General features: G+C 42.8%; 1 protein-coding gene across 1 annotated transcript in view; it reads left to right on the top strand.

Moving 5' to 3' along the window:
- Positions 1-2,922: 2,922 nt before the first annotated feature.
- The window catches only part of fut8b (fucosyltransferase 8b (alpha (1,6) fucosyltransferase)), a 79,192-nt gene continuing 67,755 nt past the window's right edge, over positions 2,923-14,359 (top strand). Inside the window, exon 1 of the mRNA XM_028397547.1 lies at positions 2,923-3,115. The gene's annotated coding sequence lies outside the window, so the exon portion shown is untranslated. The remainder of the gene's footprint in view (positions 3,116-14,359) is intronic.

The following is a 14,359-nucleotide window of genomic DNA, read 5'->3' as shown; positions in this document are numbered from 1 at the left end:
GGTCGTCTGCTTCTTTCTTGTTTTTGACCAGCTTTTTCCACCACTAGCCTTTTAATGTCCTACTCTCATTACTCATACTCATTACTTTTTGTGCAGCAGTGGCATGAAGTCATTAATGCTAAGCAAAAAGGATGAGATTGCCTTGACGTTCAATCTTCAGACACTTCATCAGACCCCACTGTGAAGTCGACGTGATTTACAGCAGGCTACAATTTGTGCTATCCACACAATTAAACAATGCTTCTGTCACTGAATAAAAAATGAATCTCTGCCATTAACTTAAAGGTTGACAGGGTTTTAATGGTTCTGCCCTCCTTCCAAAATTCATTAAAAGTTTTAATTTGCACTTTTACACTTCAGCCCGTACAGTATGTTTACTCCAGTGTTTGCCGTAAGTTCAGTATGCCATTGAAATGTTGGACAAAGCTTTGACTTCACATAGTTCACGGTACCACAGAGCTCCCCGCACAGATCTGAAGGAGACGATTGTTATGAATATGAGGGCTTTAACTTGCTCATCACCAGGGCAACGGCGCGTGCTCATTAAGATGTTGTAAATGTCACGCATTCATTAGATGTTTTGCTGCACAGAATACATTCTGGACAGCGTTATGGACACGGCGATGATATTCTAATGATCTTTTAATTAGTGTTTTTTTTGTAGCTTAAGATTTTCATGGGCTGAAGAGTGACACATCCCTCAGTGTTGCCTGGCCTGATTACAGACCTCTCAATGTTTCATGATTCCTCAAAGATTGCAATTGAGTGTGATTATCAGGATTTACATACATAATTTAGCACCTGGTGTTCCATGTCAGCCATACCCCCCCCTCCTCCAGCTTTACCTGCAGCTAAATAGAGTTGATATATTCTGTTTTTGATACTCTATGTCTCAACCTGAAAAGGTCAGTAAAGAAGGTCAGGAGGAATCGACCTGCTTCTGCCCCACTGAGACCAACACTGATGATGATATTAGCTGACATCTATTGTGTGTGTGTCCTTGTGTTAGTCATGCTGTGGAGGTGTACACTGTTTACCTCACATTTTTTACCAAATAATAAGGTAAAGTGTAGGTTTATAGCCAGGTTTAAGTTACAGTAGATCATGCACAGGCTCATCTCTGTTTATAAAACTGCTTAGAATATGACACAAAGATGTCGCACTGTGCTATTTGTACCACATGATGGCGATGCTGCATCACCATATGCAACAAAGAACCACCTAAGTAAGATGGAAACTATGTGCGCAACAAATGTAGGTGGAGATTGTTATTGTGATTCAGCTCCTTTTCACAGAAGAGAGACTTCTCAGAGGCACACACTGGATATTTGTCACAGATGGAGGGGGAAAGCAGCAACAAATAAAACTCTTTGGGGTGTTGTGAATTTGATTTAGTGGCTTAGGGAGTAGGAAACATCCATATACACTGCAGTTCACAGAGACTGGTGCATTAAATTACATGTTTAAAGGCAACAAATTACTACCTGAAAGTCTGTTTACAGTTTTACAACACACACACACACAGAGGGCTCCTGTATGCTTTACTTTTGGCTGAAACACCCTTAACCCCAACATTACTTTCTGAGTATAGTAGCCTGCTGTGCCTTTGTTCAATGGCAAAGAACAGGGAAGGTTTGTTTGTTGTTTGAAGTTAATGAATTATTTAAAATTAATATCATGTAGCCTAATCAGAGCCATGAATTACTGAATCAGCAGGTCTTCACTGAATGCTGAGCTTAATAATGTGCAACCTTTACAGCAGTGTTTTATAACTGTGTGACTGATGGCCACCCGGGTAATCTATTAACAAGTGATGCAAATGAAGTGAGCTTTGCACCACCATAATGTCAGGTTTTTACTATACCAACCCTGAAATGATTGTTTTAAAAATGTACTTTGTTGTATATGTCTCAGGAAAAAATGTATATCCTCATTTATTTTATTAAGCAAGGTATTTGATATTATTAAGCCTACTTGGCTCACTCAATTGAAGATGATGCTGATTATGATGAAGAAAGAGAATACCAGAGTGTAATCTTAGAGGCTGTAACAGATGAGAAATGAAGCAGCTCTGCAGGTAACCTAATCTGTGGATATGAGTGAGGACTTATCTCATTACACCGTATAGGATGTGACTCTGCTCTGCACCGACGCTGTGCCAGTCAGAAGGTCGAACAGAGTGTCAGGCTCAAGGGGCGGAGGGGGGGAGGGGAGTCGTGCCCTCAATCGCCCGGTGGCACGGGGGTTTGTCATCCCCGACTGCAGTACAACAAGCCGACACTGGTGTGCGCAGTGCAGCTTCCACTAAAACAGTCTGAATTCAGGGTCTGCACCAGCCAGCATCAAGCCAGCTAGCGAGAGACACGCACAGACTGGAAGTCATCCCACCGCGCCTTCAAAATAAAATGACCGAACTGATCATACACAGAGTTCAAAATGTCACACAACTGTAAATCAAAGTTAGCGGAGATGGGTATTAACATGAGAAGAATTCAAATCTACTAAATAAATATTCTCAAATATAATAAAAGAAGTTCTAATTTTGGCACAAACAGAGATTGAAGTGATGTATTATTTGGCAACCTACAACAAAGGTATGAAACTATAATGTAGCGCCATGTCAGAATCAAAGCTGTTTAAATAAATTAAAATCATATCGTAGATACATATTTCTAAATTCTAAAATTAGTTGTGAATGGTAATTTTGTCAAGCTGTGTATTTTTTGTTGGACAAAACAAGAAAGCTGAAGACATCATTTTACAGAGTGGGGATCAATAATTGCTTTTAGGCTACGTGCATTGACACGATACAATTTATTTCATAAACATATTTAAGTTGGTGCATTTAGAGCTAACACCGCCTATTATTTTGAAAATCTATGACCGGATGTTGAGTCTCCCCTCCTCTCCAGACTGTGTTGACACCGGCCATTCAGCAGATCCCTACAGAGCAGCCTCGACTGCCGTATTCTGAGATCCAGGCTCCCTCAGTTCCTGTTTCCGACGCAGCCTTTCTAGTCAGTTTTCTGGAGCAACAAATCTCAGAGCCTCTGCGTCAGTCCCAGTGTCGGCAGCACCGGTCGGATGCCTCTGGACGCCGGTGTATCATGTCAAGGTAGGCGATAATACACCCCCCTCCCTCCATGAATGGCGGAAACGCAGAAGAAGCCGCGGAGGCAGCGCTCTTAAGATTTCCCCGCTACATCCCGGCCTGTTGACTGCGTCGCTGATGAGATCACGGTGACCAAATAGCGGTCATGGTAGGCAGGAATGTCTGGTTCCGTTATATCAGCGGGTGTTTGTGCTCTTCCCAAGGGGCTTGATGCCCTGTTATATTCTAAGAAACTGCCATTCGCCTTCTTCTTTGTTGCTGCTTTGAAAAGAGCGAGTGAGCACGTTCAAAACAAACGCAACGAGCGGGGTAGTTAGCCGGAGACCTGCTTTTACAGAGCGCATCATTACCTGTAGGCTACTGAGCAGTGGGAACGAACGCGGCTTCATTATAACGGCAGCAACAGTGTTAGCTTGTATGCTAGCTACACATCTGTCTGCGTTTGTTTTCCACATATACCGATAAATGACCTCTAGCCTCACACACACACACACATACACATACGCAACAACCCCAGACACATGACATTGAATACAAGTGTGTGTCTACCCGTCGTTGTGTGGTGTGTTGGCTGCTCTGTTATAATCGCCGTTGCCAGGCGTGCGTTTGTTGTCAGTATCTGGAGGTGTGGTTAAGTGTGTAATAAGGCGTCTGATATGTGATTAGGAAATAAAACGGCTCAGCTAAGTCTATGCTTCATCTTCATCACATCAGGACAGCTATAGAGAGGGTGATTTCCCATCCTCTCTCTCTCTCTCTCTTTCACTCACACACACACACACACACACACACACACACACACACACACACACTTTACCAAGCTGATGATAGTAATATGACATTGCCCACATGCAACAGACAGTGTGGTTTTGTGTTCACTGTAGCCTAACTGATAGACTCTGGCACAAGTGCTGGTGAGGCTTGAGGTTCAACTCCCAGCAGGCTCCTGCTGGGAGTTCTAATGGGTGCTCACCCATTAGAAGATGTATGCTTTCAAAGTGATGTGGAAGTACCAACAAATGGCTCGTACAGCTCCCACTTTAAACGCATTAAGGCAAGAACAATTTTTATGGGATACATTTAACTGGAAATAAGTGCAGTAACGTATTGTTTTTTAATGATTCTCCCACTTTTTTTTCAAACCACCTAAAGAAATAGTTCACCACAAAATCAAATATTCATATATTTGTTCATGTAGATGTTTGATGTGTGGTTGAGTGAGACAGTTGCTGGGTGTAGTGATGATGATTCTACACATAATTCCTCATAGCAAGGTCTGTAGATTTTTAGATTTTTTATTAAGTCACTAAGTTCGGATTTCTGGCAAGAGACATTGATATTTAGGTTTTCAGTTGTCAATTTTAGTTTTACTTTCCTACTTAATATTATAACTGTTTAGGTTGATAACAGCATATTTAATTTTAGAGTGAACTGTCCCTTTAATGTGTGATGTTTTTAGCTCTGTGGAGTACACTCATTTGTCTTTCTTTGAGAGTATATTGTCTGACATTAAATTACGAGCCCTGTGTGTTGGTATGGTTTTGATCCATTTACTGCCAATATCCATTTGAATGGAAACCCAACACCTATGGACAACTAATGCATCATTAATGTTATCTAATAAAGTCAGCCATGCTAACTGGGAGCAGATTGATTGAAGCCCCGATCTATTTATGAATAAGTAAACAGCAGCATTATATATTATATATTGCAGTGGGAGCTCTGTCCTGGGTTCCAGTGGCAGCTACTGTGCTGCTTCGGATAGACGCCTGTTTAAATTTGAACTGCTATAAACTGTCTGGGGCCAATTATTTTACATAAAGCAAAGTGACTCATGCTTTGGCAGCAATTTGCTTTGATCTGGGCTTTGCCATTTTTGGATTGAATAGGCATCGCCATGGGTGGACCCATTTATATCAGCCAAGTGCAAATAATTACATTAGAGTAGTTTATTCAAGGCTGCGTAATTTGTGATGAAGCACTTAAATCAAATTGTAGTGATAATGCTCAAAGTAACCCTTGAAATTTACTTGGCAGGTTTGCATTTTTTTTTGCAGAATGCCACATCTGATTGTGTTGTTTCTGCTTGTCGAGTTGATTGCCATGGACAATTCACTGCGGTGCAGCTCCTGAAACACATGATACTGCATCTATAATACAGGAGAATGTTTTGTGGAGAAGTAGCCCTCCTCTTCCTCTATTCATTTGATCTATTTTCATCTGCCCTTTGTGCTTCCACCTTCCATGCCTCATGCCACTGTCTGTCTTCATTTTTGACTAATGAGTTCATTAAACATATTAGCGTTGCTCTGCCAAACAGGTTGGATGCGGTGAATGAAGAATGGGCGGTGATGCATTCAGTAGTTTCACCTGTATTTATACATTTGTCACGTGGCAGAGCACCGTTTCTCTGCTTGGATTTAGTTCAGCAAACAAGCCTCTGCCAAGTGGAGTTTTATTTAAAATAGCATTTGGATTTGTTTTTTATTTCAATCCTGCCTGCAATACCAGCCTGTCACCTGCGCAGCAAGCGCCTCTGTTTGCATGAAAAGCCATTCTAATTTCAAGCATCACAGTGTTTTGGCTCAGTGTACAGTGTGTGTATAATGCTTGATATTGGCTTCAGTGTGCTGTGTATACATCCCCTTTTTCCCCACTGTTGTTCCAGATATATCCCTTTTTCCCCCTGAAAATGTCAGACGGATGAGAGGAGAAGGCTGAATAGAGCTGTGGAGGAAACAAAACATTTTGAAGACATGTTCCCAGTTTTAGGGCCTCATGCTACAAACATAAAGAACACTGAAGTAAAGTGGTTGTGCAAAACACGCCAATGCTTGTAGCAAACTGCAGTGACAATGTTACCAAAGCAGGAAAGACTCATTGTTTTGCTGGAATTGTTAATCTTTGTACAGGGCTTTACAAATCTAGACAATGTACTGTAAATAGAGCAGAAGCCATTGAAAAGAGGTGTTTGCTTTTGTTGTTCCTGCTTTGAAGAAGGGAAAGAAAATTATTATATATGGAAACGTGGGCACACACCCGTTTTTGAACATTATTATTTGAGACTCAGTCTGTCAAGACAAGACAGATAAAGAATAGCTGGTTTGTGGACATGGTTCAGTGAGCAATCTCTGCATGAACTGGCATTTGGCTGGCCTTTTTCATGTGAGGCTGCTGTTTGGTGCTTTGTCTCCTCTACCCTCTAGGCTCTTTAAACACCAGTATACAGATGAAAATATAATCATCAACCTATTAAGATGTTAATGGGTGCGTTGAAAGTATCATGTCTTTTGTGTGTCTAATTGACAACATGCCATTTGAGCAGCACATGTGCAGCCTGTGCACCTGCAGAATGCAGCCTCTCTAAAGGGCAAAATCTGTAGGAAAAAAAAGACTTTTTTGCATCACTTTTCTCCTGCTGTCATCTTGCCAGAGGGACATTATTATCTGTATTGCAAGACCGAGTGTCTGTCTAGTGATTGTACGAGCCAATCACAGGGCTAGTGCGGGGCAGGTTTCCATGGAGAAAAGCAGGCCGGCCTGTGAGGCTGCTGAAGCTCGGCTTGAGCAGGCTAGCCTGATCCCTGCTGATAGCATTCTCCAGCAGCAGGAAAAGAAAAGACCCCAGAAGGCCTGCCCTGCTGCCTGCCTGTCGAAATGTCTCATTGTTTGTCTACCTGTCTTACTCAGTTGAATGTCTGAAGACAGGGTGGAAGAAGGGGAGCTCTGAATAGGAATTCAGTCAGACAGGCACAATGGGAGCTGGGCCCGACAGCCATGTGGCATCAGATTAGATTTGTGCAGGGACTGTATCTAGATCGCATGATGCCTTAGCCACAGCTGTTTTAGGTGAGTTTGGTCGGATGTCTGAATGTGTGTTGGGTTTGCGTGAAGGGATTGCTCTGAGTTTGCCCTGTCCATAGTGTTATTGTGACCAGTCAGAGATCCTGACCTGGACTCTTCCACAAAGAGTGTGCTTCCCCAGCTCTGTTTGGCCCTGCAGGGGAGGCTGCAGTGCACTGGCTTCAGAGAGGATGTGTATTTGTGCACGTGCATGTGTGCTTGCTTTCGTTGTGTCTTGGGGAGATATTGCTGTCGCAGCCTGAGCTGGGAAGTGGGTCTTACGACATTTCTTCTCGGCTCATTGGAGCCATCCAGAAATAGGCATGCACCCATCCTCATGCAGCACCTAAATTCCTCTTTCCTAGTTTTTCTTTCTTTTTTGTAGAAGGTACCTAACTCCCTCTTGTTGCACAGTCCCCTGTGTTCTTTTGAACTAATTTATGTGTTTCTCTCTATATATATGTATTTATTCTAGTTCTATGTCTCTGTGAATGCTTAACAATACTACAAGAATAATGTTTGTAGTGCTTCTCTGCATGAGGAACTGAATTCATGTGGGTATGACACACACAGTGAGAATTTTTAGCTCTTCTGAAGTTGCTCTGAGATTCACTGTGGGGCACAAACAGCTCCCCCAGTCACCCACCTACCCACAAAATCCCCTGATGCTCAGTGCCCGTGGCTCATCAAACAGCCTTGTTAGCCCCTCTGAGTCCACAGCTCAGACCAGGATCAGAGCAGGCATGGAGGGTTAGATGCTGCTAAAAAATCTTAGCTGCCTGACAAAGGAACTGAGCTGTCTGGGTCTTATGCATCCCACTGTGTCTAACTTAAAACAGGATCTAAACTTACTTTGGTCTCTGAGGGCTCTTTCTAGCAAGGGAGGCTCCTGAACATACGAGCCACACTAGTGGCATCCATGGATGGATGGGACAGAGATCTGGAGTGTAGAAGGGGCAGATGGAGAGTGAGGGAAAATTAGGGGAGAAGAGAGAGGTAGTAATTGGGACAGCTGTGCAGCTTCAGGCGCAAGCACTCAGATCACCCCCCTGCTCCTCCACCACCACTTTCCCCACCTCAAAACACAAAAAAGGGAGCCAGAGAGCCAGATGCTGGACATTAGGATCACAGTGACAATAGCCCAGATTCACTCTGTGGCCCAAACACAGAATGCACCATCCCACAAAGGCACATAGGCGCAGAAAGAAACACGACTCTGAGCACATGTGACAGAATGGGTGCATTTCCCACACTTGGGTAAAAAAGGTTGTGTGACAGGCCTGCCTCTGCATTGGGCTTTCTGGATATTCTGGATATTATTCTGTTTTCAACAGAAATTCCCAAAAGCCACTGCACCTCTACACATGAGGACTTCTGAATGTCCTCCATTTAACCTGTGGTATCTGATCCAGCACCGGTTACTATTGAGTGGCCTGTATGTGACCTCTACACAGGTCCAGAGAGGGTTCAACCCCAGGCCCCAGGAAAGTGGGAGCCAGACCACAATGAAAGGCCTGCATTATCTTTTCCACAGGCAGGGGGTTATTCGTGTCTCTGGTGCCAGTCCTGTTTCCTGGAGGGTTTATTTGCCTGGACGGGGGTGAGGGGGGACGGGGGAGGAGGGTTGCTGTTATGCTATTGATCCTCAAGGGGTAAATTCATCTCTGTGACCTCCAATGAGAGGCCTCTGTGTGAGATCAGCTACACTGCACAGTCACTGTAGCTGGAAAAGAGTCAGCGTTTGGCTTAAGACTAAACCCCTCCCCCCCACCTCCCTGGATGTCTGTGCCAAGTTCACAAGAAGTGGCATGGTTAATGTGCATGTGTCCATCTCCATATCTCTTTTAAGAGTTCATTGTAAAGTGTGTGTGGCATTTGCAGTGTGTGTTACTGATGGTTGCCGTTGTAGGGCGGTGGCTGAGAGGATTGTGAGGGATCGTGGAGGATTGGCCTGATTGGATTTCCGTTGTAGGAGTCCTGTCACCTGCCGCAGCGTGGTGCCCTGGAAGACAGCATGGTAGCAATCAGACAGCAGTCGCACTGTGAATATACAGCAAAATCTGCATGCAGGCACGGCAGACACAAGCAGTCATTGTCAAAAAAGAAAGTGTAAATTTCCTTCTTCAAACCACATTGACCAAATAAAAAGGATGTCATGTCATTTTCTTTTTCTTTTTGACAGGCTCAGGTATAAATTAAAAATGATGACTTGACTAATGACTAAAATCTGTTGTTGATCAGAAAACACCAAACTACAATGCAGCTGAAATATATATTGCTGCTGTGAGGTTTAAAAAGCTCAGATATGCTTATGTTTTCCTCCTACATATACTGTAGGTCTATAACCCACAGCTGAATAGAACAGCTTGTTCCATTGAGCTCGACAGGCCTTTTCTCTGGGGGTTGTTGAAAAGCACTCTGGGAAATATAGGAAATCACTAACTGAAGTCGAATTAGACGAGGAAAGCTGAGGGAAAGTGGGTGCAACAACAGTAGTAATTATAACAATCACAGAATAACTCATGCACTGCATTGTTCATCACATACAGTATTGATGGTTTTCAACAGAGAGAATCTGAAGGCATGTGGTCTTTTTTCACAACACACTCCTTTAGGGCTGAGGAGGATTTAAATGAGACATCAGCAAAGGATCAGGGGTGTGCATTACAAAGACGGACTAGAATCATAACCCTCTGAATCCCAAGCAGTTTCTGAGCACTTGTCCCATTTCTGGCTGTGGGTGATGAAAACAGCGCAATCATAGATAGATGTAGGAAGAACAATTGTCATAAATCATAAAAAAGGATTAAACGGGTTAAGCAAACTACTGTATAGATATATGTATTTAATTGTTTGCATTTTAAAAGAAAACAGGTGCTGCTTTTCCCATCAACTGTAAAAAGGCTGCATGGTAGACAAAAATGTGTCACATGACTGCTGGTTGCAAATGAGACAGTTATGGCTTTCTGGTTATGCTGAGGAGTGCAGCTTTTTCACAATCTTTTATTTTGGGTAAAAAAAGATGTGGTTCTGTTTTTTACCAGAATCATGCATCACATGACGCATTCAAGGACCTCTGGAAAGCAGACAGCCTGTTGATTCTTTCAGTTTTTTGGCTCTGATTATCATTTTTGTTCAAGAAAAACATTGATTTGACACTTTTTAGGTTCTGTGTATTTAGATTCAGTTTCTTATTCAAATGTTTATAGTTTGCAAATTAAGTTCTAAGTTGTTCTGTTTACTGAAAGAATAAAAGCTTTTTTTTTAGGCAGACACACACACGTTTGCTGAACTTCCTTTCTGGTAGTCAGAGATAACATCTTGTCAACAGCTTGCAGTCTTTTTCTAGTCTCTTCATCTAGATGGGTTATAAGAAGGCCAGATACAGGCAAGTCATGACAATCCTGTTCAACTGTTGTTGAACTGTGATTCTGGTCAAACACTATTCTTGCCACAGCTGACACTCGGTTATGTTGGTGGATGAAACTATTTTACCCTCACCATCAAAGGGTGCCCACAGATAGGGAAAAATATTTGGACGATGTTTATTCTGCTTTCTAAGAGGTTATCGAAGTGTCAAAGAGCAGATTACCTTCCGATTCTCACTGTGAGCTGAAGTCCTTTATACCTCTGCTCACATGAAACAAAAAAAGCATCACAAAGCTAGATTTGCAAAATAGGGACAAAACATCTCATCAGCAGGATTTGACATATATTACAGCTGCAGTGCGTTTGCAGAATAGATTTAAGGTTATATTAACTTAATAGATGCAACTTGAATCATTTCCAGGAGTTTCCTATTTGGAATATAGTGGGAATGTCTCTCTGCGGACCTCGTTGTGATGTCCAATCTCTTGTTGCTTAATGGTGTTTCTGGGTATTAAAGAGTTGTGTGTGCCAGGAAAGTCTTTTCCAATGTTTCAGTTATCGATTGAGCTATAAAATAAATTTATAGTGCTCGTGTTGCAGGCTTTGCATTATAGATATTGCATTTTTTTGTGATACTGCAACATCAATACAAATCTTCAGTACTTGCACAGTGCAGACAGCAGTTGTTTGCAGGTTGTGATAAAAGTCCATATAAGTAAAAGAGGCAAAGAGGCATGTATTACTCTAAAGAACAACACCACTGGCAGCTGGCAGGTGGTTTCAATAAAAAAAAATGTGAAAAGGGGGGGGTTGATTTTATTTTTTTTTGCCAGTTCCACATCACTCCTAAAATAAATAATTGCAGAAGTGAAAGAGACTGTGTGCATTCTTGCATAAACATGATGTGGAGAGTAAATTGAGCCGTACTCTAGGTACAAAGCTGTGTCTTTATCATTCTTTTCTGTCTGCCATTTTTCCTGCATTGTTAAGCCTTCGCAGAACAATTGCTTCAGTCAAAGAAATGAACTTCTTCCTGGAGTGTGTCGTCTGTTGTGAGCACGGTACCAGTCTGTAATACCACAGTTTCCTCTTTATTTTTCTGGTACAAATGTAAACTGTTCAACTACAGGATGTAATATTCTTCTGCAAAGATCTAGCAGTAGGTTTCTTATGTTTCTGTTTCGTCATTGTGTTAAAACACTTTGCAGCAGTGTCATAACGCTATGCTGTAAATAGCAGCACTTTTTTTCTTGCTGCCTCTGCAGGCTTCTTGGTGCCCCTCAGTCCTCCCTCAGTGCATGTGAGAGTGGCAGCGATGGCATTCACCTATGTCAAAGCCCTTGGTAAACCAGCATGAGACCATTTGCATCTGATATGCCTGTCATGTAGCCCCAGGGGTCTTGCTTCACACAGTGTCACCTCCTACTCTGGCTCTCGTATCATGCTGCTGTGGTACCAACCCTGCCGCAACCTCGCTGCCTCTCGCAGCCTGTGCCATCAGTGCAGGGTGGACTTTAAAGGGCCCACTTGGCAGACCAATTCCTCAGTTTTAACTGTGGTCTGGGAGTGCAATAACAACATGCCAGTCAGATATAAGAGCCTCTAATAGGACTCAATGAGATGACACAGCAGTCTGTGGTCCTGTTATGCTGCTGGAGGAGCTGGAGGACAGATGGGGGATAAAAAAGTAAGCAGAGCAAGTCAATGACCTCATCCCAAAAAATGATGAAACATTCCTCACAGGATCTGCAGAAAGGTGCAATAGAGGACTGGATGTAGGCGGCGTAAGGGGTGCTCAGTCCTGAGGGATGTGTTCTGTGTGTCTGTGTTGGTGGCCCACAGCTAATTTTGACGAGGTTCGAGGAGACACTCGTGTGAAGCCAGCATCACTACCAGGTTTTCAAATATGCGTCTGTAAAATAGCTGTGTGACAAGCTGCTCCAGAAACAGAAAACAGCCTCTCCTAGCCTGTTTTTTTCTTTACTTTTCTTTGATCTTGTGACAACAGCAAAGAATTGAAGTTGGCACATCAACTCAGTGAGGAGCTTTAAACAGCCGGCGAGGGCTTTGCCTCCACACTTTGATTTGTGGAGTAAATGAAGGATTATTATAGATGAATCCAGTGTTATGCTTGTCCTCCAACTCTTGATGTTTGAACTAAAGCAGTGCAACCAGCCGAACTGCTCTACTGTCACATTCAAGGATGAATGAGGCGAGCCCTGTATGGCACACGTACTAATTGTCATTCTGCATGCACATAGAAAATAGAAAGGGTGTTGTTGTAGTCTGTGAGTTGATTGCATGGGCACTATTGAACTACTTGTCCCAATGAGTGGGGAGGTCTTTACAGTTTGGAGAGGGCCAGACCTTGGCCAAGGTCGAGCTGCAGAGATCCAGCTTCATCTGTAAACTTACCCTTCTATTTGAACGCTGACCCCTCCACTCGATTGAAATAACAAAAAGCCTTTCGCGCTCTCTGTCTCCTTTTCCCTCCATGGCAGCATCATCCTCACTCGGTCTTTGCTCTCCTCTGGCAATTGGCGCCCTAATTGAGGCACTCTTGAGCCATGTTTATCACCGTGGCAACGTTGCCCTGCAGATAATCATTGTCTTGTGGATTAGCATAACAACAGAGAAGAGGCTTTGCTTTAATTCCACTAACACTGGACCAAGCTCCTTTGTGTCGGCTCGCCTGCCGGGCTTGTCTTAACTGGGATTAGAAGCATGGGCCCTCACATTGCGCTCATGCCCCTGCCTTCACACTTGTGTGAACCCTCTTGGTGCCCTTTAGGTGCGTCTCACAGCCACAATCATATCATTTTTGCCATTGCATCATGAGCCCCACCTTAATGTGTTTTTTCCCAAAAAGTAGATCACCATCACAGCTAAACATTCTGAAGCAGCTGTATCATTGCTGTCTGTGTCTCTACCAAGTGCTCTCTGTTTGTTTACCTGCACAAGTCTGCCAAGTGACGTAAAATTCCTTCCAATGGATTTTTACCAGGTCTGCTCGTCTGTCCAGTACTTCATGGTGCAATACCAGACTTACATAATGAAGGCTACTTAGCAGAAGAAAGACTGTTGATTAATTATGGCATATGGAGGAGAAAGACGCTGCGAGTAATGCACCACCAGACTGTTAGGATAGCAATGCAGTCAACTGGTGAAATCACTGTGCACCTTCATTGTTTTGGATGAAGAGTAAAATTACTGGAAAGCTGTAGGCCACACATGGACAAAGGAGAGCTGGATACAGAACAGTAACAGGAACCAGGAACAGTAACCTCTTTGGCCAGGTGCAATACCAAAGTCTTTGTCTGTATATTGCTCTAGTTTCATAAATATTTTAAATGTTCTACTGCATATACAGACATGTTTTATGACACATTTTCAGTGGATAATTTTCCTCTGACGAAGCTTAATGTCCACCGATTTTCTTCTCTTTCATAGCAAAAAAGACAAACAAACATTTGTCAGCTTTATCGAAGGAAAAAACATATTCCCCCAGAAACTATTTGTGTAGTAAAACCTGCAGTTCACACAAACGTATTAACATATTTTAAGTCTGTATTTAGAGATTTCAGATGTCAGATATGTAAGATTTTGTACACAAAAAATGCATTGCTAAAGCTAGATTCAAAACTAGCTTGAGAGAAGAGTTCATATTCTGTTTTACCTCTCAACATCTTATTAGATGATGTGGCTTTTTAGATGCCATTCGGATGCATTGGTCTTAGAATATGGGTCAGGGTATTTGTGATGCTGTTTGAGGATCCAGAATCCCTTTGTTTAAAGCTCACTGACACTTAAATCTTGGAAATTGTGTAACCCAAAAACATAAAAAATACTGATTGCTAATTAAAATTATGACATTAACATCACAACATTGCACTGGCATGCAGAACTGCCTGGCTGGTTTAAGGAGAAGTGAGTCACAATTGGTAGCAGGTGGGTAGTTGGGCAAGTGTGGGGAGAGGAGGCTGGTTAGTAACAGTAGCGTGCTCTGCTGTCCTTTCCTGATCTGTCGCTGCAGTG

The sequence above is a fragment of the Parambassis ranga genome, chromosome 24 (genome assembly GCF_900634625.1).
Source record: "Parambassis ranga chromosome 24, fParRan2.1, whole genome shotgun sequence".
Classification (NCBI taxonomy): domain Eukaryota; kingdom Metazoa; phylum Chordata; class Actinopteri; family Ambassidae; genus Parambassis; species Parambassis ranga.
Note: the sequence above shows the minus strand (reverse complement) of the source record. Positions and strands in the feature narration are given on the sequence as shown.